The sequence below is a fragment of the Callithrix jacchus genome, chromosome 3 (genome assembly GCF_049354715.1).
Source record: "Callithrix jacchus isolate 240 chromosome 3, calJac240_pri, whole genome shotgun sequence".
In the NCBI taxonomy this organism is placed as follows: Eukaryota; Metazoa; Chordata; class Mammalia; order Primates; family Cebidae; genus Callithrix; species Callithrix jacchus.
In genome coordinates, this window is record NC_133504.1 from 119,347,823 (window position 1) to 119,370,937 (window position 23,115).

Below are 23,115 nucleotides of genomic sequence, written 5' to 3' on the forward strand. Positions count from 1 at the left end.
GCAAGTGTGCTTTTCTGGGTGGAATATTAAGTGAAGCCAATTAACCAAGGTAGCATAACTTGTTATGATCTACTGTCTGAAAGAATCATAAAAATGCAGGCTCATCTTGAGCCTTGAGTTAGAAAGATAATGAGTTTGGAGGTCAAAAAGAAGCCAGTGAATTAGATGCAAATCATTTCCTGAAATTAAACTCCTTATTCTATGAGGCTCTTGTTTTCCTGGGACTTAGCATTCTTTATGTCTTGACACTTACTGGATAAATGTATAAATAGAAAGCCTTCACAGAACTTATATATACATTGAGAACACATCACATCCTTGGTGGAAAATTGGGAGACTGGTAATCAAGAGTTGAACATTTTATTTTATGAAATAATAATATAACATAAAATGCTATAATTGAGTGGATTGTCTCTTCAATAATTTTACTCATAGAGAGGGCTCACTGCAAGGCCAGATGGAGTAACGTGGAGAAAGGAGAGAAGGCTAGTCCTGTCCCCATGCATCTCAGGAATTCTCTGAGCTAATAACATCTCCTACAAGCATGAAAATCTAGGAGGGAGACCTTTATTGCCAACTCATGAAGGGTGTTGGGTGGGGACAGAAAGAGGACGAGGATAAGGCTCAGAGGCAATGATTAGAAAGTGGAATCTCATTTTCACATATTGCTGCTTACTTTTGGCCAAGCCAAACACTTTCTGAGACTCAGCTTCCTTTTCTGTAAAATGCCGCCTCCCATTCCCTTTTCTGAATTTCTTCCTATTAGAGCAAGGATCCCCAGCCCCTGGGCAGTGGACTGGTACTTGTCTGTAACCTGTTAGGCACTGGACCACACAGCAGGAGGTGAGCGGCAGGCAAGTGAGCATTGCTGCCTGTGCTCTGCCTCCCATTAGATCAGCAGTGGTATTAGATTCTCAGAGGAGTGTGAATCCTATTGTGAACTGCTCATGAGAGGGATCTAGGTTGTGTGCTCCTTATGAGGATCTAACTAATGTTGGATGATCAGAGGTAGAAATGTTTCATTCCAAAACCGTACCCTCACCCTCACCCCATCTCTGTTCATGGAAAAAGTTTCTTCTAGGAAACTGGTCTCCAGTGCCAAAAAGATTGGGGAACGTTGTTAATTCGAGAATGTACTTGCATTAGAAACTTACTTGGATTGATACATTCTTCTTTGAAAACACAAATAAGCCCCACTAGTCCAAGTTTTTTAGTCAAGAGAAACATAAAGCATCTTCCCATTCGAACTGGAATCATCTGATGCTGCAGGTTACTGGAGACAGGTAGAGGAGCCTCTGAGTTGGGCTGCACTGGATTGACAGGTATTGAGCGTAAAGACTCAGGAAGAAACTGATGGGCATGTCTGATCATACAGGTGTCTGCGCAGATGACAACAGAAGGAAACTGTTAAGGGCTTGCCTGGGCACTATCAAGAGAAGTCCAAGTGATTATATGGGGAGAGAGAGAAGGTCACCCAATGGTGCTAGGAATCCAGACCTAGCAGAGAACAGAGTAAGGACAAAAGAAAAGCTGAGGGAAGACCCCTGGTCAAAAGAAGGCCAGTCAGACAAACTTTAGCATCCTGGCTCTGCTGTTCCTGTGCGAGCTTCATTTTTTATGTCTGTAAAATCATGATTATATGCAACTAAAAGCATGGTTAGGAGGATTAAAATGAGAAGACGTGTTGATTCTTAGCATGAGGTTATAACAACACTCAATAAATTATAAACACTATTTTATATTATAAGGACTCTTGTATGAAGGACAAGTAAGTTCATGGTCGAAAGTGAAGATGAGAGAGGAATGAAACACGAGCTGGGCTACGGTGATGGCTGGGTTTTCTTCCAGGAAGACATGTCACATCAACAGACAATGCAGATTTTTAATAGGTCATTGTAGGGGCTGTGGCATCTGAACTGGCCACAAATGAGCCCAGTCTGGCTGGGATCCGGTAGAAAATGTAGTACTGCAGGTAATTCCCAGGAGTCTGGTTTATAGGGCCCTACTGTATCCACAGGACAAAAAGGAGAGAGAGAGAGGCAAAATGTGCCAGATCCTGATGACACTGTCCAGATGTGACTAATTTGCCCAGAAACCAGGGGTCAGAAAATTGAGTAAGTAAAAAAAAAAAAAAAAAAAACTGAGTGAGTGATAAATGGTTTCTTAGAAATGCAGCTCTTTGCCCTCAAAGTAGTTAACCCCAGAGAGTTTCAGATTCTTAGAATGTGTGATATACACTCTTTTGTTTCCTCAAAATAGAAATAACTAATAAAAAAGGATAAGGCCAGGAGCAGTGGCTCATGCCTGTAATTCTAGCACTTTGGGAAGCCAGGAGTTTGAGATTAGCCTGGGCAACATAGCAAGACCCCACCTCAGCAAAAAATAAAACATTAGCTGGGTGTGGTGGGCATGTGCCTGTAGTTTCAGCTACTCTGGAGGCTGAGGTGGGAGGATTGCTTGAGCCCAGGAGTTTGAGGCTGCAGTCAGCCATGATCATGCCTCTGTACTCTAGCCTTGGTGACACACTGAGACCCCATCTCTAAAAAATTAAGTAAATAATTAATCAATCAAATTAAATGTTAAAAGGATAAAAACTAATACATACTCCTTGCAAAATGAATAAATACATGAACAATATAGAAAACTATAAAGTAAAAAATTAGATTTTCATTCATTCAATTGCCAGCGAAGCAAACCTTTTTATAAGTTACTTAGCCATTTCCACTAGTGTGAATTGCTTGCCTTACTCTTACATTACGCATTTTTATCATTATTTTCACATCAGATGGTAATGTGCTCACAGCTTAATGAGGCTTGAAGGAAGCATATCTCACACATGAGCATGAACACCCAATCATCATGCATGGGAACTATGAAAGGATCAATTCTTATGTTACTCATTTTTGTTAGTCATTTTTAACTATTAGGTTGCTTGCCTCTTTATTATGGATTTGTAAAAGGGTGGTGAGAATATTAAATCTTTGTCATATATTATTCTTCTGATTTGTTATGTGTGTTTTCACCTTGTGGTATTATTTCTCACATAGAATTTTTAAGTTTTTACTTTTCTTTTCAACCAATATTTCCCTTTGTTAAATGCCCCACAAAATCAGATGGGAGATCACAAAGATTCAAAATCATGGTGATGGAGGTGGAAATATAAAGATGACCCAAAATGCAAGAATCTAAATAGGGTTAGCAGTTGAGTGGCACAGACAATGGAGCTGAAGTCACTGAAGTCCTAAGAGTGTGCACTGGAGGGTGAAGACTTGCTGGGTTTGAATTCTGGCTCTTCCAATCAGTAGCAGTTTGAACTCTGGAAACTTTTTAACCTTCCTGTTCCTTAGTTTCCCCACCTTAAAACATAGAATTTTTTATGTAGGATGTGGGATTATTATAATGTTCTGGAAATTTTTAAACTCTCAACAAATGTTAGCTATTTTTATTATCTGACAGTTTTGTTTTTTTTTTTAAGATGGTGTTTTGCTCTTGTTGCCCAGGCTGGAGTGCAATAGCACGAACTGGGGTCACCACAACCTCTGCCTCCTGGGTTCAAGCAGTTCTGTCTCAGCCTCCCAAGTAGCTGGGATTACAGGCATGTGCCACCATGCCCAGCTAATTTTTTATTTTTAGTAGAGATGGGATTTCTTCATGTTGGTCAGCCTGGTCTTGAACTCCCAATCTCAGGTGATCTGCCCACCTCAGCCTCCCAAAGTGCTGGGATTATAGGTGTTAGCTATCTGACAGTTTTAAGGGCTTGGTAAAGAATTGGGACTAGAACTGGTCCCAGGATGGTGTGAATGAGACTAGATGAGATAGGAGAGAAAATTCAAACCCAGGTACCCTGGGGATACAAGTGGGGTCATGATCCAAGTGGCTGACCGCTCTGACCAATGTTGCAGAGGTCACCTGGAGGAGTGGCTCTGAGGGGCGGTTAAGAAGTACATGTCAGGGTGACTGAAAGTAACATCAAGGGAAAAAACAAAGAAAAGACAAGAAAGAACTCACTAGAATTTATTGTAGAGTGGACAACTTTAAGTAAAAAGAAGAAACTGGAACGAAAGTATCTCAGCCACTGTGTGAAAGGAAATGAAACTCAAATAGCAGTTAAAAAGAAAAAGAGACTGCCAACAGTTGATATCGAAATCTAAATGCAGAAGATAAAATGTGCCCCAGCTTCACCACAATGGCCAAAATGCAAAAGACTGATAGTAACAAGTATTGGCAAGAATGGGAAACAAAAGGAGCTAGCTGCTGGTAGGAATACAAGTTGGTAAAACCTTTTGGAAAACAGTATGACACTCTCTGTTCAAGCTGAACGTATGAAGTCCCTAAGACTCAGCAAGTTTACTACTGAATTTTTGTGGAACAAAAACTCATATATCCATTTACTGACAGACCTTTATGCTAATAGCAACAGTAGTCATAAAAGCCCCCAGCTGGAAACTACCCAAATGCCCATCCACCAGAATGAACAGACACTGCTATGTCCTCTCAATGGAAGACAGCATAGTAAGAAGAGTGATCACAACATCGATGAGTCATATCAAACTGAGCAAAGGTGATGGGCAAAAAGGAGCCTATTGTGTGATTCAATATGATTCCACTTTATATAGTTCAAAAGCAGGTAGAACTAATTTCAGTGTTAGAAGTGAAGATGTGGTTACTCTGGGGAGTTATTGACCGAAGGAGGCTGTGGGCGAGTGGCTGTGGAGGCTGGTTTTGGAGGCACTGGGAATGTTCAGTTTCTTACTTTGGATGATGACTACATGCTTATGTTTGATTACCACAAAATTCATCACAGTGTATACTTTCTACTTGTGCCTTTTTCTTTATGTATTTAGTTTGTCAATTAAAAGTTTAAAATATTTACCCATATTAGAAACTAACAAAAGTCACTGAAAATCTTTTTGTTCACTTACTGAAGGTGTAGTTGTTTATTGCCAGCTTCACATTGATACAGACAATAATTTTTGAGCCTTGGTTTCTATATTTATTAAGTGTGGATAATAATACTTGCTCTACAGTAGATAATTTAGGTGGAAGAGCTTTGAATGTGGTAAAATCCCATACAAATTGCTGGGGAGTTAATATTTTGTCCCCATTCCTGATGTTTCCTTTCTATTAGCACAACCACCTTGAGCTCTCCCAACCTACTGACCATTCTATCCCAGGACAGTGAAATTGACAAGTTTGGCAAGTATAGAACATCCCTCTTCAATGTCTCCCTCTTGGAATCCAGAGTGTCTAGCATAAAAGGTTATTGAACTGTAGAGAGGCTGACTGCATTCTCTAAATTTAGATGGGTAATAAAGTACAGAGATAGAATTTGAACTCAGGTTTCTCTCTGATTACACAGACCATGTTTTTAACTATTCCACTGTATTGCCTGCCTCATAAGTAATCTATTATCTACAAAATAAAGAGCTGAGTTCTTTGGTACAGAAAATAATACAATAGGAACTCAGGGGAGGGAGTCTATACAGGGACTGGTTAAAGATGGTGACACAGGCTAGGTGCCGTGGCTAATACCTGTATTCCCAACACTTTGGGAGGTTGAGGCTGAAGTATTGCCTGAACCTAGCAGTCTGAGACAAGCCTGGCCAACATCACCAACATCCAGAGACTCTGTCTCTAAACAAAATTTTAAAATTACCTGGGCATAATGGTGTATAGGCCTATAGTTCTAGCTACCCTGGAGCCTGAGGTGAGAGTATTGATTGAGCATGGAAGGTTGAGGCTACAATGAGCCATGTTCATGCCCTGCACTCCAGCCTGGATGACAGCATAAGACCCTATCTCAAAACATTTTCTTTTTCCTTTTTTTTGAGACAGGGTCTCACTCTGTCACCTAGGCTGAAGTGCAATGGCGTGATCTTGGCTCTCTGCAATCTTTGCCTCCTGGGCCCAGGCAATCCTCCTGCCTCAGCCTCTTGAGTAGCTGGGCTACAGGCACATGCCTCCACACCTGAATAATTTTTGTATTGTTTGTAGATTTGGGATTTTGCTGTGTTGTCCAGGCTGAACTCAAAATCCTGGGCTCAAGCTATCTACTCGCCTCAGCCTCCTAAGGTGCTAGTTCTGGGATTGCAGATGTGAGCCACCATACCTGGCAACTTTTTTTTTTTAATTTAAAAATTAAATTAAAATTTAAAAGATGATGACACAAGATTTTTCTATTCTCATCCTATATGAGTCAATTCTTGCTAAGTTCTCTCAGGGTAAAGCCCAGGAGCCAGTATAGCCAGAATTAGTATTTACCTCCTTCTAAGCCAGAATAGAAGACATGTCTGTTGGTAGCAAAAATACAGTTAACAGGGTTTAATTCCAGTGCCACATGCCAGGGCACTCATATATAGCCAGTTTCTCCATGGGTTTAGCTCCAGTGTGCCACATAATGCTATTGGTGTTTGCCTTTAAATTCTACATTGCTTTGTAAAGCCATTCTAAGGTATTAGAAGGGACAGGAAACATATTTTCAAGCACCTGAAATGTAAGAATATGTAAAGGGTATGTTAACAGCATTTCATAAAAGATTATTTTTTGAGGTATAATGTATATTCAATAAAAGCAGTTAAATTCAGTTAAAAGCAATAAAATTCGGTTAAATGTGTTTTGAAAACTTGATACACTCAAGCAACCACCATTCAAAACAAGACATAGAACATTTTCATCATCCCAGAATCATACTGTATAATTTTGTGTATGCATCTGGCTTTCTTTCCCTCAACGTACTATTTTGGTAATTCATTCATGCCATTGCATTTACCAGTAGTCTGTTTTTATTGCCAAGTAGTATTCAAATTTTTTTATTTTTTAATTTTTGTGGGTACATATTTATGGAATACATGAGATATTTTGGTACAGGCATGCAATGTGTAATAATCACATTATGGAAAATTGGGTATCCATCCCCTCAAGCATTTATCCATTGTGTTATAAACAATCCAAGTATACTTTTAGCTATTTTTACATGTATAATTAAATTAGTACTCACTATAGGTCACTCATTGTGCTACCAAATACTAGGTCTCATTCATTCTTTCTAACTATTTGTTTTGTACCTATTAACTATCCCCACCTCCCACTCCACCCCTCTGCCACTACCCTTCCAAACCTTTGGTAACCAAGCTATTCTCTATCTCCATGAGTTTAATTGTTTTGCCTTTTAGAACCCACAAATAAGTGAGAATATGCAATGTTTGTCTTTCTGTGCCTGGCTTATTTCATGTAACAAAATGACTTGCAGTTATAATCATGTTTTTGCAAATGACAGAATCTCATCCTTTTCTATGGCTGAATTGTACTCCATTCTGTATAGGTACCATATTTTCTTTATCCATTCATCTGTTGACGGACATTTAGGTTGCTTCCAAATCTTGGCTATTGTGAACAGTACTGCAACAAATATGGGAGTGTAAATATCTCTTTGAGATTCTGATTTCCTTTCTTTTGGGTATATATGTAGCAGTAGGATTCCATTGTACACATTGTAGATGTGGATCACATTGTAGCTCTATTTTTAGTTTTTTGAGGCCCCTCCTATTGTTTTCCATAGTGGTTGTATTAATTTACATTCCCATCAACATTGTACAAAGGTTCGCTTTCCACCATATCCTCACCAGCACTTGTTATTGCCTGTCTTTTGGATAGAAACCATTTTAACTGGAGTGAGATGATATCTCAGTGTAATTTTAATTTGCATTTCTCTGATGATCAATGATGCTGAGCACTTTTTCATATGCCTGTTTACCATTTGTATATCTTCTTTTGAGAAATGTCTATTCAAATCTTTTGCCCATTTTAAAAATCAGATTATTAGAGCCAAGAAGTATTGAATTGTGTAGATGTATGACAATTTGTTTATCCATTTTCCTGTTGACAGATATTTAGGTTGCTTCCAGTTTTTGCTTGTTATAAATAAAGCTGCCATGAATATTCTTGTGATAGTCTCTGTGTGAACATATATTTTCACTGCTCTTGGATAAATACCCAGGAGTGGAACTGTTGAGTCATAGGGTAGATATATGTTTATCATTGTGAGAAACTGCCAAACGATTCTCCAAAGGGTTGAACCATTTTACATTCCTACCATCAATGTTGCTCTGCATTCCCGAAGGAAAATTTTTTACAAAGCCAAACTATGATGACATGTTAGTAAAGAATATTTATCACGGTTTCTAGGGTGGGAAACATTTCTGTGTGAATCATTTGGAGGGAGAAAAAAACAGCAAAAAGGAGCAGGGGGAGTGGATTGGCATTCACCAAAAAGCATTCACCAGGAAGCCAGCTTGGGGACACCACGTGGGCAGTGGGCTCCATAGCTACCAATCAAGGCTGTGTTCTCTGCTGATGGCATTCATTCCACATGCCAGGCCCTCTGTCTGTGATCCAAGAAATCTGGGCAACTTATTGTTTTTGTTCAAGTTGTACTTCATTGAAATTCTTTTTGGAGTGTCCCTTTCGGTCACAAGTTCCCTTTCTTGTGTGAGAGCCAAGATAGTGAAGCTTAGCACAGCAAGGCTTTTTGAATTTGTGCTGCTGACTTCACCACTAGTTGTGGTATCAGAGCTGGCTAACCTGACCCAGCTCTTGGTCAGCTTTCTCCTGGCTTCTACAAGTAGAGAACAACTTATTGTTTATCTTTTGACTTCTTCCCCCAGGTTACTTTTAACAAGGTTTTTAGTTTGTTTTTTATGCTATTATATTTGAGGGAGGGTAAGACCTTTGGCACTCCCTTTAAGGTGATTTTATTTTGAAACAAAACCTCATTCTCTGAGTTTTTCTTTAGGTCATCATGACAGAGGTCAGAAATAGTGTGAAGTATCCCCCAAAAGAATAAATCTCAGCTTTCTTCAGGCTTGGTTTATCTTATCTGTGTATTCCTTTTAATTCAATCCTGTTGGTAAACATTCTTGCTAACGTAGGCAACCAGCAGTCCCGATTCCTCAGCCAAATTCTGTATAGTAGACTAGGGTCCCAAATTTGGGCACAGCTTGGTTTCTTTTTTTCTCTCTCTCTTTTTTTCTTCTTATTTATTTTTTGGTTTTGTTTTTGTTACAACTCCTATAATCTTTTTGCTGTTTCTCCAATTGGCACTCACTGTAAGCGAGAAAAATACAAACCCCCATTTACTTCTCCTTCCTTCTCTTTCAATGGAGGGTTTGTCCCCCCTCCTACCAAAGGCAAATTCTTCCATGTATGTCCTGGATTCCATTCTTCCCTGCCTTCTCAGAGAATGTTTCTAACTGGTTATTTACTACCTGTAGCAGAAATCATTGTCCTCTAAAATCTAAGCTTCTTTCGTGTTATAAAGTGGTTGCTGGGAAGTAGCGGCTACCCAACCAGAAAATACATTCCCCATCCTCCCTTGCCTTTAGATGGAACCATATGATTAATTCTTCTCAATATAATAAGATTAGAAGTGGCACAGATCACTCCTTGACCAGGTAGCTTCAAAAGCATGAATGCTTCTTCTCTCTTTCTTAGGGGCAGCAAATATCTGGGTTACCAGTGGCAAATCGTTATGGCTCTGCAGCAACCTCAATTTTTGCCTCCTCAGAAGAAAGAATTCGACTGAGGGCCATAAGGCAGAAAAAGAGATGGAGGCAAGTTTCAGAACAGGAGTGGAAGTTTATTAAAAGGTTTTAGAATAGGAATAAAAGGAAAGTAGAGTTGGAAGAGACCCAAGAGGGTAACTTGAAGGACAAGTGCAGTGTTTGGCCTTTTGACTTGGAATTTTATATGCTGGCATATTTTTGGCATTTTGCACCCCTTTTCTTTAATTTTTCCCTTACAGCAACCCACCTGTATGTGCAGTGACGTCCTTGTGCTTGGGAGGTGAGTGTGCACAGTGTTTAAGAAGGTGTATACATGCTCACCCAAGGCTTTCTTCCCTTTTGCAGTGGAATGCCCCCGGAAGGTCCTACTCTGCCATTTTGTCTCTTAATGGGTTCTCTAGCCCAATTCTTGAAAGCTGCTGATTACCAGGTACAGGTGTTTCCTCTCTCTGTAGAGACCGCCTTTTCCTGGTGTTGGCCATGACCAAGTATTATTTAGAGAGACAGTTAACAACTGCCTGAACATCACCTGATGGTCACCTGACCTCCCCAGTAGGGGTGTTGGGGGAGCCCTCTCCTGCCCCACTCATTCCTGCCTAGCTACCTACTGTAACACCTTCTGCCACTCGATGCACAGGGGCACAGCAAATTTGAAAACCAAGTATTAAGGATGGGACCTCCCCAGGATTGATGGAGCCTTGGTTTCAGTATCACCATTTAGAGAAGAACGAGCTGCCATTAACAGTGTCTATTTGGGATTGGTCAGAAGGTAGTGAGTTATCTCAATTGATTATTCACAGCCAGTTACAGATCAAGCTCCTCACTCTACTCTTTCCCCACTTCTTACTGCTGCACTTGACTTGTCTTGAAAGAAAGAAAAGAACAGAAAGAAAGAAAAGAAGGTCTGTTTTGAACTTCACATGAGTGCGAAATAAATTTCTATCATATTTGACCTATTACATATGACAGAGTCCTTTGGTTATAGCAGTTATCGTTACCCTGACTAGTGCATTATTTTTCTTTCCTCTACATCTTCCATATTTCTATCATCTATCTATCTGCATTCAGACATGACCAAGAATTTCTCAGCTTAAAAACAAACCTTCCATAGACTTCATTCACACCCATGTCCAGTTTTCTCTTCACTCTCTTTCATAGAAATCTTATTAAGAATGTCATATATGTGCAGTCTTAATTGCTTTGCTTCTCATTCACTTGTTACCCCAATTCACATGACTCCTTTGCCACTGCTCTTGAGGTCCTCAAAAGCTGTCATGTTTCCAGAGTCAGTAGACACCTTTTGGTTCTCATCTTAACTCTCAGAAAGATTAAACACAGCTGACCACTCCTTCCTTTCTGACATACTTTCTTCTCTTGCATCCTTGAAACCAACCTCTAACTTGAATGACTCACAGGCATTTTAAACTTATCATATCCAAAACTAATCTACAACCTAATTCTTCCATTTTCTCAACTCAAAAAATGCTACTTACATTCATCCACTGGCTATAAATCTGAGGCTAATTTTTGACCCTTGCTGGAGAAAGTAGCCATCCATAGACAGTTCAATACCATACCCTGCCAATTTACTTCTGAAATTTTCTTAAATGTGAATACTCTTCTCATTTACACTCTTCTCCATAGTCCCATCCACTCTCTCTGTATATGTTTAAAAATGTACATCAGATAATGTTGCTTGGCTTTAAAAATCCTTGAGAAGATTCCCACTGCACTTAGGACAAATTCCCTAATACTTAATTTTTTCTTTTTTCCAACTTCTACTTTCTGTTCAAGGGGTATATTTTCAGGTTACATGGGTAAATTGCATGTCACAGGTGTTCAGGGTACAGGTAATTTTGTCACCCAGGCAATCAGCATAGCTATCCAAGGTAACTTTTCAACCCCCCCCGACCTTCTACCCTCAAACAGACCCCAGTGTCTCTTGTTTTCTTTTTTTTGTGTCAGTGTTTAGCTCCTACTGATGAATGAGATATTTGGTTTTCTATTCCTGCATTAATTCACTTAGGATAATGCCTAATTATTAATATTACCATTATACCCTCACGTGATCTTACCTCTTCCTATGTCTTTAGCTTTAGCCACCACTCACTTTTGTTTGCTTACTATATTCGTTTTTCTTTCAAAAAAAATTTTTTTTTGAGATGGGGTTTTGCTCTTGTTGCCCAGGCTGGGTGCAATGGCACAATCTTGACTCACTGCAACCTCCACCTCCTGGGTTCAAGCGATTCTCCTGCCTCAGCCTCTGGAGTAGCTGGGATTACAGCTGTGCGCCACCATGCCCAGCTAATTTTGGTATTTAAAAAAAATCTCTGCAATTATTAGTTTATTAGTATCATCCAGGACTCAGATGTTCAGTATTACTCCTGAAATTACATTAAAAAATGCAAATGGAAAGAATCCACATCAAAATTATATAACAAAACAGCACTCCATCACAAAAGTGTGTAAATTACAAGAGTGCTATTTTAAAATACTGGTACTTTAGGATAAAGATAACCTCAAAAACCACAAAATTTCCAAATTGTTCACTAAACTGGTAAGCAGATAAACATGACTAATGAATGAGTTTGGGTTTTAAAGAAAAATCATCCAAATAAATTGAATAATTTATACTGAGATGCAAAGTTTAAGTGTCTTCTTTCCTCCTATCTACTTGGATTTATAAAGGGGCAAACCATAATGTAGGAAAATATACTCTACTTTGGATATGGCATCTTTGTTTTGAAAGCTGGCCCAATGAATTAAAAATACTTTTAATGGAAAGTCTCATTTCCTAAGCAGTCCATATTTAGATAAATGGGAAAACACATCTATAGCCAGCATTTTCAGTCTTCACTGAGACTAATGTCAACAAAAAATTTAATATGGCAGTCTTGTATTTTAAGCTTATGATTTTGGGGATACATTCTCAGGTCTTCTTTAATGTGGGAACTGCAAAATATAACTGCCATTACATGGTAATGGGAGTTAAAGAATAGAGTCCACATGTAAAGGTTAGAACATACTTTTCTATTAGTCCTTCAAGGACAGACTTTCAAAATGATTAATTTTTAATAATCCCATGCTGTGAGTAGATTGATTACTCTTCAGTTTGTAAATATAAGTGGGCTATGTGAAATTTCTTAACTGATCAAGATTTTGGATTTTTAGTTATGGATGAAAACTATCTCAACTTAGCTTTACCCCCATTATGATATACAGGGTGTGTAGATAAAAGCTTTTTATTAGCTAACTATGTGAAAGGATAAACACTGTAATAATTCATGTGATTCAAAATGGACAAAAGCAAAAGACTAGCTTCCCCTCAAGAAGAAAAATTTCAGACTTATGAAAAGGACAACAATAATAATAAAAAAATGTATTTACTTAGAAGCATTCAAAATGTCAACAAAACAGCTGCAATTTTTTTTTTTTTTTTTGCAATTACAGAGTGGTATTCAGTTAACAGAACGACAATTATTTTGTATAAGCTGCATCAGAGACAACTGAAGATGAGAAAACTACCGTCCCCATATACAACTAATTTGTGCTGTGCACCAACAAGAACCTGCTTTAAATTTCCATGCCAATTTACAACCCCCATACTGCACCAGGCAAGGTTAGTGGCTACTGAAAATACCACCACGACAGGGTTATCTAAAGACACATTCGGTAGTGCATTAACTATACAAAAAAAGACACTGTACAGCTTAAAAACAAATCTTACACAGCCTTACATTTCAATTGTTTTCTTTAAAGGGAGTGAGTTGTGTACAGGGGAGTTAAACGCTTTATAGATAAGAAAAACAAAACTGCGCCAGAACCAACTTCATCATCATCGTCATCTTCATCTTCTTCCTCTTCCTCCTCATCCTCTTTACCTTCCTCATCTTCCTCCTCCTTCTTCTTTTTCTTGCTTTTTTCAGCCTTGACAACTCCCCTTTTTGCTGCATCAGGCTTTCCTGTAACTCGATAGGCAGCAATATCCTTCTCATATTTTTCTTTCAGCTTCGCAGCCTTCTTTTCATAAGCCTGCTTGTCATCTGCAGCAGTGTTATTCCACATCTCTCCCCGTTTCTTCACATCACCAATGGATAGGCCAGGAGGTTCTCCTTTGATTTTTGGGCAATACTCAGAGCAGAACAGGAAAAAGGCCGAAGGAAGCCTCTTGGGTGCATTGGGATCCTTAAACTTCTTTTTTGTCTCCCCTTTAGGAAGAATATAGGTTTTCATTTCTCTCTCATAATGGGTCTTGTCCGCCTTTGCTTTATCTTCAAATTTTCCTTTCTCTTTAAGCAGACATGGTCTTCCAACTCTCTGAGCACTTCTTAGAAAACTCTGAGAAGTTGACTGAAGCATCTGGGTGCTTCTTCTTATTCTCCTCCCAACAAGTTTGCACAAAAAATACATATGATATAATATTTTGCCTCTCAGCTTCTTAGGATCTCCTTTGCCCATGTTTAGTTATTTTTCCTCAGCAAGGCACAGAGTCTCCCAGTGCCTGTCCAGCTCTCACTTGCCCTGGCGCTGTCTCTATGAAGCTCAATGTACTGCAATCAGTTTGTTTTTTTAATAGAGATGGGGTTTTACCACATTGGCCAGGTTGGTCTCAAACTCCTGATCTCAGGTGATCCTCCCACCTCGGCCTCCCAAAGTGCTGGGATTACAGGTGTGAGCCACAGCACCAGCCTTTCTTTCAAATCTTTGAAATGAAAATGCTCTCTCCTACCTGAGAACTTCTCTAACTTGAAGGGCAAATATAAACTCAATCAAACTTTAGCGAAAAAGGCAATATGGTAGTGCATGCAAATGAGGAAGCTAGGAGGCAGCTGGCTTCAGGTGTGGCTGGTTTGGGAACTCAGATTATAACCTTATTGCTCTCTTGTCTCATCTTTTACCTCTGCTTATCTTTGACTTAATTCCTTCTTATCACAGACTGTCATTATGGAGGCAGAATATTCACTGTCAGAGGTGTCTGTTTGTGAAGCAAGGAATTAACCTTACTTAAAGACTGGTCTGGCCTTTGCTCTTGGTTTCTGGGAGGTAATCTCTAGGTCCTTGGAATGTCATGACTGACAAGAGTGTCTGTTTGCCTGGGGGCCTTGGGCCAGCCAGATAGTAACAATGTGATTTAGGGCTTTCTCACTGTGGCTTTGAGCCACGTTACCAAGGTTACTCAAGGCTGGGACTTCAAGTACTGGAGACTGAAATTAGCCACGTGGGTAATCAGTGATGCCTGTATGGAGCCGAGGTAAAGCTCTGGGCCCTGAGGCTTTAGGGAATTTTCTGTGTGGCAATACTCTGCATACAGTCACACAATGATGCCAGGACAATGAGTACACCAGCTTTCTGTGAGCTCTGTGAATTCTTCCAGTGAATTATCAAAACTGAGGGTATGTTTGGGAACCTCCTGAGCTTGCTGTTGATGTTGTAAGTAGAGTGTCTCGTGTAGACTATACTCCCTCTAACTGTATAGTTGGCTGACTCTCACACCATTACACATTCTTAGCTTAATAATATAGCTAAATGATTCAGTTTTTTTTTTGATATTATACAAGAAAGGCTCCAGAGAACAATACTTTGTCTGGCTAAGTTAAAGCAAGTGTCCATCCCTGAACTGATCAATATGCTGGAGAAAAGAGTATTGCAGCCAGGCCTTGGTCATGTGTCTGCCTAAACTAAAAGAATTTAGATTACCAAAAGAATGGGTACAGGGAGGCTGAGTGAACAAAAACAACAGGCATCCAATATGGAACATCTTCACCAGCATTTTACTTTGGTTGGAGCATTTCTGATTTCAATTCCTCTCCCTCACCATCACAATTTCCTAATGATTAAGTCTACTCATCATTTGGGTTTCAGATTATCTGTTACTTCACCAGAGAGGCTTCTCTCAGTCAAAATGAAAGTTCCCATTAGAATGTCTTCTAGCTTTTATCAGTCTGTAATTATATATTGATTTATCTGATTGTTAGTTCAATAAATATATTTTCAGACACAGTGTCTTGCTATATTGCCCAGGCTGAAGTACAGGGGTTATTCACAGACGTGATCATTACACACTACAGCATTGAACTCCTGGGCTCAAATGATCCTTCTGCTTTATCCTCCTGAGTAGCTGATGTATGTCACCTCACCCAGCTTAGTTTAATATTGTAATGCCACTTTGACTCTAAGCTCCATGAATGCAGGACCACATCTATATTGTTCATCACATTGTAGGTGCTCAGACACACTTCCAGATCAAATAAATAAGAATGAAAGAAAATCTGTCAATGGATTACCTTAATCTCAGGTCTTGTACTAATTCCTTAAATGTTCTTTTTAAGTAAAATGTCAATAAATGAATATCTGATTAAATTTTGGACTCACTTGTTAGAAACTTGCTTCAGTTTTGCAGTCAGGAATTCAAGAACTGCACAACATTCAGAAGTTAAAAATCACTGGATGGATTTGTGTCATCATCCTTTATTGAAACAAAGTATGTAACACCTATATGGAAATACATCTCATGATAAATTAATAAAACTATACGCCCTGCCTTGCAAATTGTTTTATTTGATTTCAGCTACACAGTAACCCAGTGAGATAAGTAACACAAGCAATTCTGTTTAACAGATGAAAAAAGAAAAAAGCCTGAGAACCCGACAGGTGAGATGAATTACTCAGAATCACATGAGAAACTTAGCGGTCAAACAAGATTACTACTCAGCAATCCTGAAGCGTAGTTCTAGATTCCTTTCTACCAGCCCAATGTTGCCCGTCCTCTCAACCTTGGTGAACACACACTGCTACCTCCTCAGTTATGGAATGTGTCAAAGCACACAATATTCAATGCAGTGAATTTGAATATAAACAGATATTAAGTTTTCCCTATTTTATGAACACTCTGGTCATTTAGGCTTTCCTCGTTACATAAATTCTTTGTTACACTTGACACATCTTAGTGATTTACTCCATCCCTATACTGAATCTTAGTGGTTATTGGGTTTTCCCCATCCCCATCCCAGAGGCAGTCTGGCCAGTGAGAGTCTGGCATCCTACAGGCAGGCACTCTTTCCCAGTGGACAATATGAATCTGGCACTTCTGTGGTCAGCTTGCTCCCATGTAGAATTACAGGCTAAAACCATTCTGTGGAAGGCAGAGCTGAAAAATGAGGGAAAACCATGACCTAGTGATACATTTTGAACCCTGACTCTAGTTGTGCCTAAAGCCCATACTATCCCTGAATTTTTAGGTACAGAATCCAATAAATTTCCTTCTTTGCATAAGTAGGATTTCTGTCTTTACCATACAGAAGGATCTCAGGTATAATATCCTATAATAGCATACTCACATTCAATTGCATTCCTATACTCTTTTTCAAGAGGGGGAGAAATGAGTGAACTTACAGCTGTTTCCCAGGGAATTGCACTGCATATAACAATGAGATTGGCTACAACAAAACAAAACTAAACTGAAAGTCACTTCACTAGGAGTTAGCTGCACTCTCCTGGTCTGAAATGCTTCATTTGCTACCATTCTCCTTCAGGTGAGTGATGAGAAGGCACCTCCTCTCATCTCTAAGATAGATTAGCCCCTACTGCTGGTCTCTTACTTTGCTCACTAGCAGGTCTTCCAGAATTTTCTCCAATGCAATTTCATGCTCTAGATGCCCTCAACACGGCTGAGATTCTCTCCAGCTATCTAGACCCACATCCTCCTTCTTCTCTCTGTCAAGTGTCACTGCAAATATCTTCCAGGAAAATCTTGCTACAATTGTTTGAAATCTCAGAATAGAATTTTCAGCTACAATTTGTTTGCAAATAACATACCTGTCCAAAGTTAAGCCTAACTAGTGATTCACTTTCGGATTGCCAGCCTCACAGAAACAAGAATGAGGTGCAGGGTTTGGGGTGATGGGATGCTATAGGAATTCTTTTGAGTCAGAAGAATTCAGTACACAGGACCACTTAGTTGGCAATAATGGTTTCAGCACAAGACATTTTTAGACTTTTACTTAAAAATTCAAAGCTTCGATATTTCTCAAGACAAGATGAATGCTGTCTGTACCCTGATTAGCGAATCCAGCAATTACTTTTCATTTGCGAAAATGATGAGTGTTTCAGTTTTCCAGGAACTAACGTTGCCTAGTTGGATATCATACCTCAGTGGATTACAGGATCATAGTGAATCATAATAATTTGGTAAAGTTGTTTTGTTACTAGTACTTATAGGAATTTAAACAAAGTTTGTAGGTTGTGCTGGTTCTTCTCAATAGACCATAGTCTTTTAAAAGGGAGGAAAGTGGGCCAGGTGCGGTGGTTCACACCTGTAATCCCAGCACTTTGGGAGGATGAAGCAGGAAGATCATGAGGTCAGGAGTTTGAGACCAGCCTGACCAACAAGGTGAAACCCTGTCTCTACTAAAAATACAAAAATTAGCTGGGCTTGATGGTGTGCACCTGTAATCCCAGCTACTCAAGAGGCTGAGGCAAGAGAATCGCCTGAACCCAGGAGGCAGAGGTTGCAGTGAGCCAAGATTGTACCATACTGCACTCTAGCCTGGGCAACAAACAGAATGAGACTCTATCTCAAAAATAAATAAATAAATAAAAAGATGGGGGGGGGAAGTGACCAGAGAACAGACACAAACTAATTTCTTTCATAAGTGAGGTTGTAGAAATCATAATGCCAATACTTAGGCTAAATATAAGTGAAGATGGAAAGCCATGTCATTTTCTAAGCTAAATAAATAAATAAATAAATAAATAAATAAATAGGGCTGGGCATGCTGGCTTATGCTTGCAATCCCAACACTTTGGAAGGCTTAAGCAGAAAGATCACTTGAGCTCATAAATTCGAGACCAGCCTGGGCGACATGATGAAAACCCATCTCTAAAAATATATATAATATAATATAATAAAATTGAGGATTGCCCATATTAATCTTTTTTTCAAATATTCCTGCTAATAAGAATACCAAAAGCATGATATGTAGCAGAAAATACTCTGTGCTCAGAATTAGAAGATCTAAACTTTGGCCCTGTGTAGCCCTAAGCAAGTACTTCTCTTTGGGTCTGTCCTCGTGTATAAAATAAAGTATTGGATGACTACTGAGGAAGTGTCTAGCTCTACATTTTTATGACTGATGATGTCATTTATCTCAGTTTCAGTTTGGTGTGCATAACCTAATTGAAATGTCTCTCCCAAGCACCTTTAAAGGTGACCGCTGCAGCTGAAACGAACTGAACAGGGAGAAAAGGAGAGCCAAGGCATTAATATTAATTATTCATTCATTTATTTACAAATACTTTTGAGCACTTAATAAGCACCACACACTACTATAGGTGCTGAGGATACAACAGTGAATAAATCAATGACCTGGTCTTCAAAGAATTTATTTTCTAGAAGGGTGGATATGTCATGAGCAAATAAACATGTAAAACAGAGTGTGTCCAAAGGTGACAAGTTCTGTGTAGAAAAGTAATGTGAGAAAGAAGGGTTGCTTGAAGTTCTCTTTAATATAGAATAGCTGTGAGTGAGTTGGCTTTTGAAGAGAGACCTACAAGAGGTTAGAGACAAAGTCAGGCTATTTCCTGCTGTGGACTAGCAAGTGCAAAGACCATGAGGTGGGAGTGCATTTGGCATGTTTTAGGAGTTGCTGGAGCACAGTGAGGAAGAGGAAGCATGGTAGGAGATGAGATCGGAGGAAAGGAAAAATGGAAAAAGAAGCTGGAAGCTGTTATTGTCCCCATCTCCTTATTTGTGGATTTTTCTTGTTATGTGAATTAGGCAGGGGGAAATATACTGGCTCAGTGTAATGATAGCATCTGTTCTGATTTGGATGGAATCAGGATCTGATCTGCATAGAAACACAAGTTTTTCCTTGGAGAGTGAAGCAACATTGCCTTCATTTTCAACAAAGTTTAACTGATTTTATATCAGCACCTCCAGTCTCTCCCTCCCTCTATTGTGTGGCCCTGTGTTCTACTAATTAACACAAGTGTGGTGGATGTGGTGAAACATACAGGCACTCAGCATCCATTCCAACCTCCTTCATGTGTGTCTTCCTGTACTGCAGAGACTGGAAATCTAAAAACCATTTAGATTTCTAGCCCCAGAACTTATCTATGACTAGGGTTTTGGATAGGAAATCGTTTCCACAGATTAGATGCACTTGCATGAGTCAGGGTGAAAATGAGGCAGAATCCCTCCCTGCTTTTCTTGCTCTCTGTTGTACAATGAGCTTTTTCTGCAGTAAATGCCATTATTTAGTCACCAGTTTCATGGGCGTCAGAAGGCAGTTACAAAGGCAGCAGCAGGAATGGCTTTCAGGGATGTGTCAGCATGTTCATTGGCCTTAGACATTCTTGCGTCAATGGGACCCTTCCTCCATTAAAAAAAAAAATTTTTAAATGTATGACTGTGTTGGGATGAAGACAAGTATATATTTTTAATTTTTTATTTCCGTAGGTTTTTGGGGAACAGGTGGTTTTCCGTTACATGAATAAATTCTTTAGTGGTGATTTGTGAGATTTTGGTGCATCCATCACCAGAGCAGTGTACACTGAGCCCAATGTGTAGTCTTGCATTCCTCACCCACCTCCCACCTTTTCTCCTGAGTCCCCAAAGTCCATTGTGCCATTCTTAAGCCTTTGCATCCTCATAGCTTAGCTCCCACTTAAGCGTGAGAATATATGATGTTTGATTTTCCATTCCTGAGTTATTCACTTAGAATAATAGTCTTCAATCCCATCCAGGTTGCTGCAAATGCATTAATATATTACCTTTTATGCCTGAGTAGTATTCACTCTCTCTATATATACAGCTATCTCTCTATATATAATAGCTATATAATAGCTTTCTCTATATATACACATATATCTAGAGAAATTATTCTCTCTATATATATACATATAGAGAGAGATACATATACCTTCATACATATATATGTATGTATTATATATATAGAAATATACACACATACACATATATGTATTTTTTACATATGTATACATATGTATTTTATACACACACACACACACGCGCGCACACACACACATAGAGAAAGAGAGAGAGAGAGAGATTTATTTTAGGAATTGACTCACATTGTTGTGCAGGCAGGCAAGTCCAAAAACTGCAGGATGAGCAGGTCAGCTGGAGCCCCAGGGAAGAGTTGGCATTACTGGTGAAGTCCAAAGGCAGTCTGCTGGCAAAATTCTCTGTGGCTAATGGGGAGGAGAGGGAGTCTTTTATCTGTTAAAGCCTCCAGCTGATCAGATGAGAACCACCCACATTATGGAAGGTAATCTGCTTTACTCAAAGTCTGCTGATTTAAACAGTAATCTCATTTAAAAAAATACTCTCACAGAAACAATTAGAATGATGTTTAACCAAATACTGTGGTCTAGGCAATTTGACACAGAAAATTAACCATCACAGTCCCTATTGATGTAAATCCTCTTCCTTCTACCTCCTGGCCTGAAAGATGCTCTCCTGTGAAATCACTGTTCTCCCAACTGTTTTCAGTATGATGGCCTTATCTTCTCTGTGAGGTGGTGTAGCCAGCTGTCTTTCCTCCCTCCAGAGTGCTTCCTCACCCTTGAACTACCCTCACCTGCTCTCACCCTTTGCTCAGTTGAAGACTGTATAGTTCTCAGTGCTGCAACTCACTGGATCCATCCTCACTTCCCAAGCCTACTTCAGCAGCAGACTCGGCCCTGAGCCTCTGCCCTGCCCTTTGCTATCACATGTATTGATTTCAGAATCCACATTAACCTTTTAGATTCTTTTACCCCAGAGGTATTTCCTGGGTTAAAGACCTCCTCCTCTGACCCGCCTTAGTGAGTGTCTTTAACACTCAGGGTAATCTCTGTTTCTGAGATCTGTTATCCCATTTGCAGCCACAGCCTGTCATCTCCTTCACCCCACCCAGTAAGCCCACCTCTGGATTCCCTGGAATCTCTCCTGGGTCACACAGTGTATCCTATTTCATTCACTAACTCTATTTGCCTTCACTGCTTCCTGCCTTGCTTGCTAGAATTATAGACTCCTTGTGTGCCCTCAAATCCTGGACTTGACTTCCAAAGAACCCATGGAAACAAATGTAAAGTAGTAATAAGGTGGTAACATGGTAGATAAAAATTAGATGGGATTTCCTCCTCCTTTTCTTATTGCTCCTATTCTTTGTCTTCCACTCATTCAGTTTCGTTTGTGTTTCCAGGTAACTGTGCTTTGGCGAAAGAGGTGGAACTCTAAAGCTGTGGCTCATTTCCTCCTCAGAGCCATCTACCTCTCCCTTTCACTTCCAAAGTGCTTGGTGACTCCCTAGCACACCAACACAGAGAATCACTGTTCTAGAGGATTTCCACCCTAAAGCCTCTGTTTTCTTTTCTTCACTACTCCACCCTGTAACCCCACAAAGTTACACACAGTTACACCTCCTATTTAATAGTGACTTCTGAAAATAGTACTTCCTATTTCAGGATGTGTCCCTCCAGAAACAGATACTGAGAAAAGGATCCGGGGATCCCAGGAAGCACTGGGAAGTGAGTGTGGAAGTGAGAAAGAAAAGGAAAGAAAGCCAGTACAGGGTGTGCTGTGAGTCAGTTATCACTGTGGGCAGCTGTGGCTCAGACTTCCCGGGGGTCTCAGGGGCAGCACAGATCATGCCTCAGAGTTGTCTCACTTGGGAGGCAAGATCCTGTGGGATTTATCCATGGCCTCCATCTGTCATTGGTTGAGGGCTGCTCCAGGGGTGTTACTTCCTGACACTTCTCTTCTGACCCAAGTGTGGGCCAAGGCAGCTCCCACAGCTAGATAAAGACTGCAGCAGGGTCACCCGCACTTGCAGTAGGAAGAGTCAGCACATAGGAAATGCTAAGTGTCAGGGACATTTGTGGGGCACCAACTATTTCCTAACCAACTAGCTTTACTGTAATACATGTAACTACCCCTGTTTCTAGCTTCCTATCATTTTATTCATCATCCTAGGTATTCTTGGATACATCATTTTAATTTAATCTTCTTGCCATGGAAGTTGGCATTATCTCAATTTTATAGAAGAAAAAACAGAAATTAAAAGTAAGTAACTTCACAAAAATTATCCAGATAGTAAGCTCTGGAACTGTGATTTAAAGACTCAAAAATCCAAGTATTTTCTAGCATAGCAGAAATCCAAGGGCAGAACCTTGGGACCACCCATTGTTATTAGCAATGTCCTGGGTAATAAGAGATGGGTTCATAGTAGAAATAGAGGGGTTATGTCAGAGAAGGGCAGGAACTCTTCATCCAAGACTGGTTTTAACCAACTGTTCCCTGACTCCATCTCTATTGATACAGCACACTGAAGCTTAGTAGGCTAGAATTTACTGTTTCTTCTAGTGGCCTTCATATAATTTCTAAGAACAAAGATTAGATAAAATGTAATTTGCCGAATAGGTAATGTCTGGCATATAATAAATACTCAATTTGATTCAATAATTTTGTATTGATAACCTAATCTGTACCAGGCATTGGTCTAGATGCTAAGAATGATGGTGGGCCACAAATATTCACTGACAGAGGCATGAG

General features: G+C 39.6%; 1 non-coding gene and 1 pseudogene across 1 annotated transcript; both read right to left on the reverse strand.

Annotated features, from left to right (window-relative positions):
- Positions 1-2,779: 2,779 nt before the first annotated feature.
- On the reverse strand, positions 2,780-2,882 carry LOC118152633 (small nucleolar RNA U13). Its single transcript, XR_004741368.1, has one exon. It is a non-coding gene; the product is annotated as a small nucleolar RNA U13 (small nucleolar RNA).
- A 10,213-nt stretch (positions 2,883-13,095) lies between these two features.
- Positions 13,096-14,372, reverse strand: LOC100407158 (high mobility group protein B1 pseudogene; annotated as a pseudogene).
- Between the last annotated feature and the right edge of the window lie 8,743 nt (positions 14,373-23,115).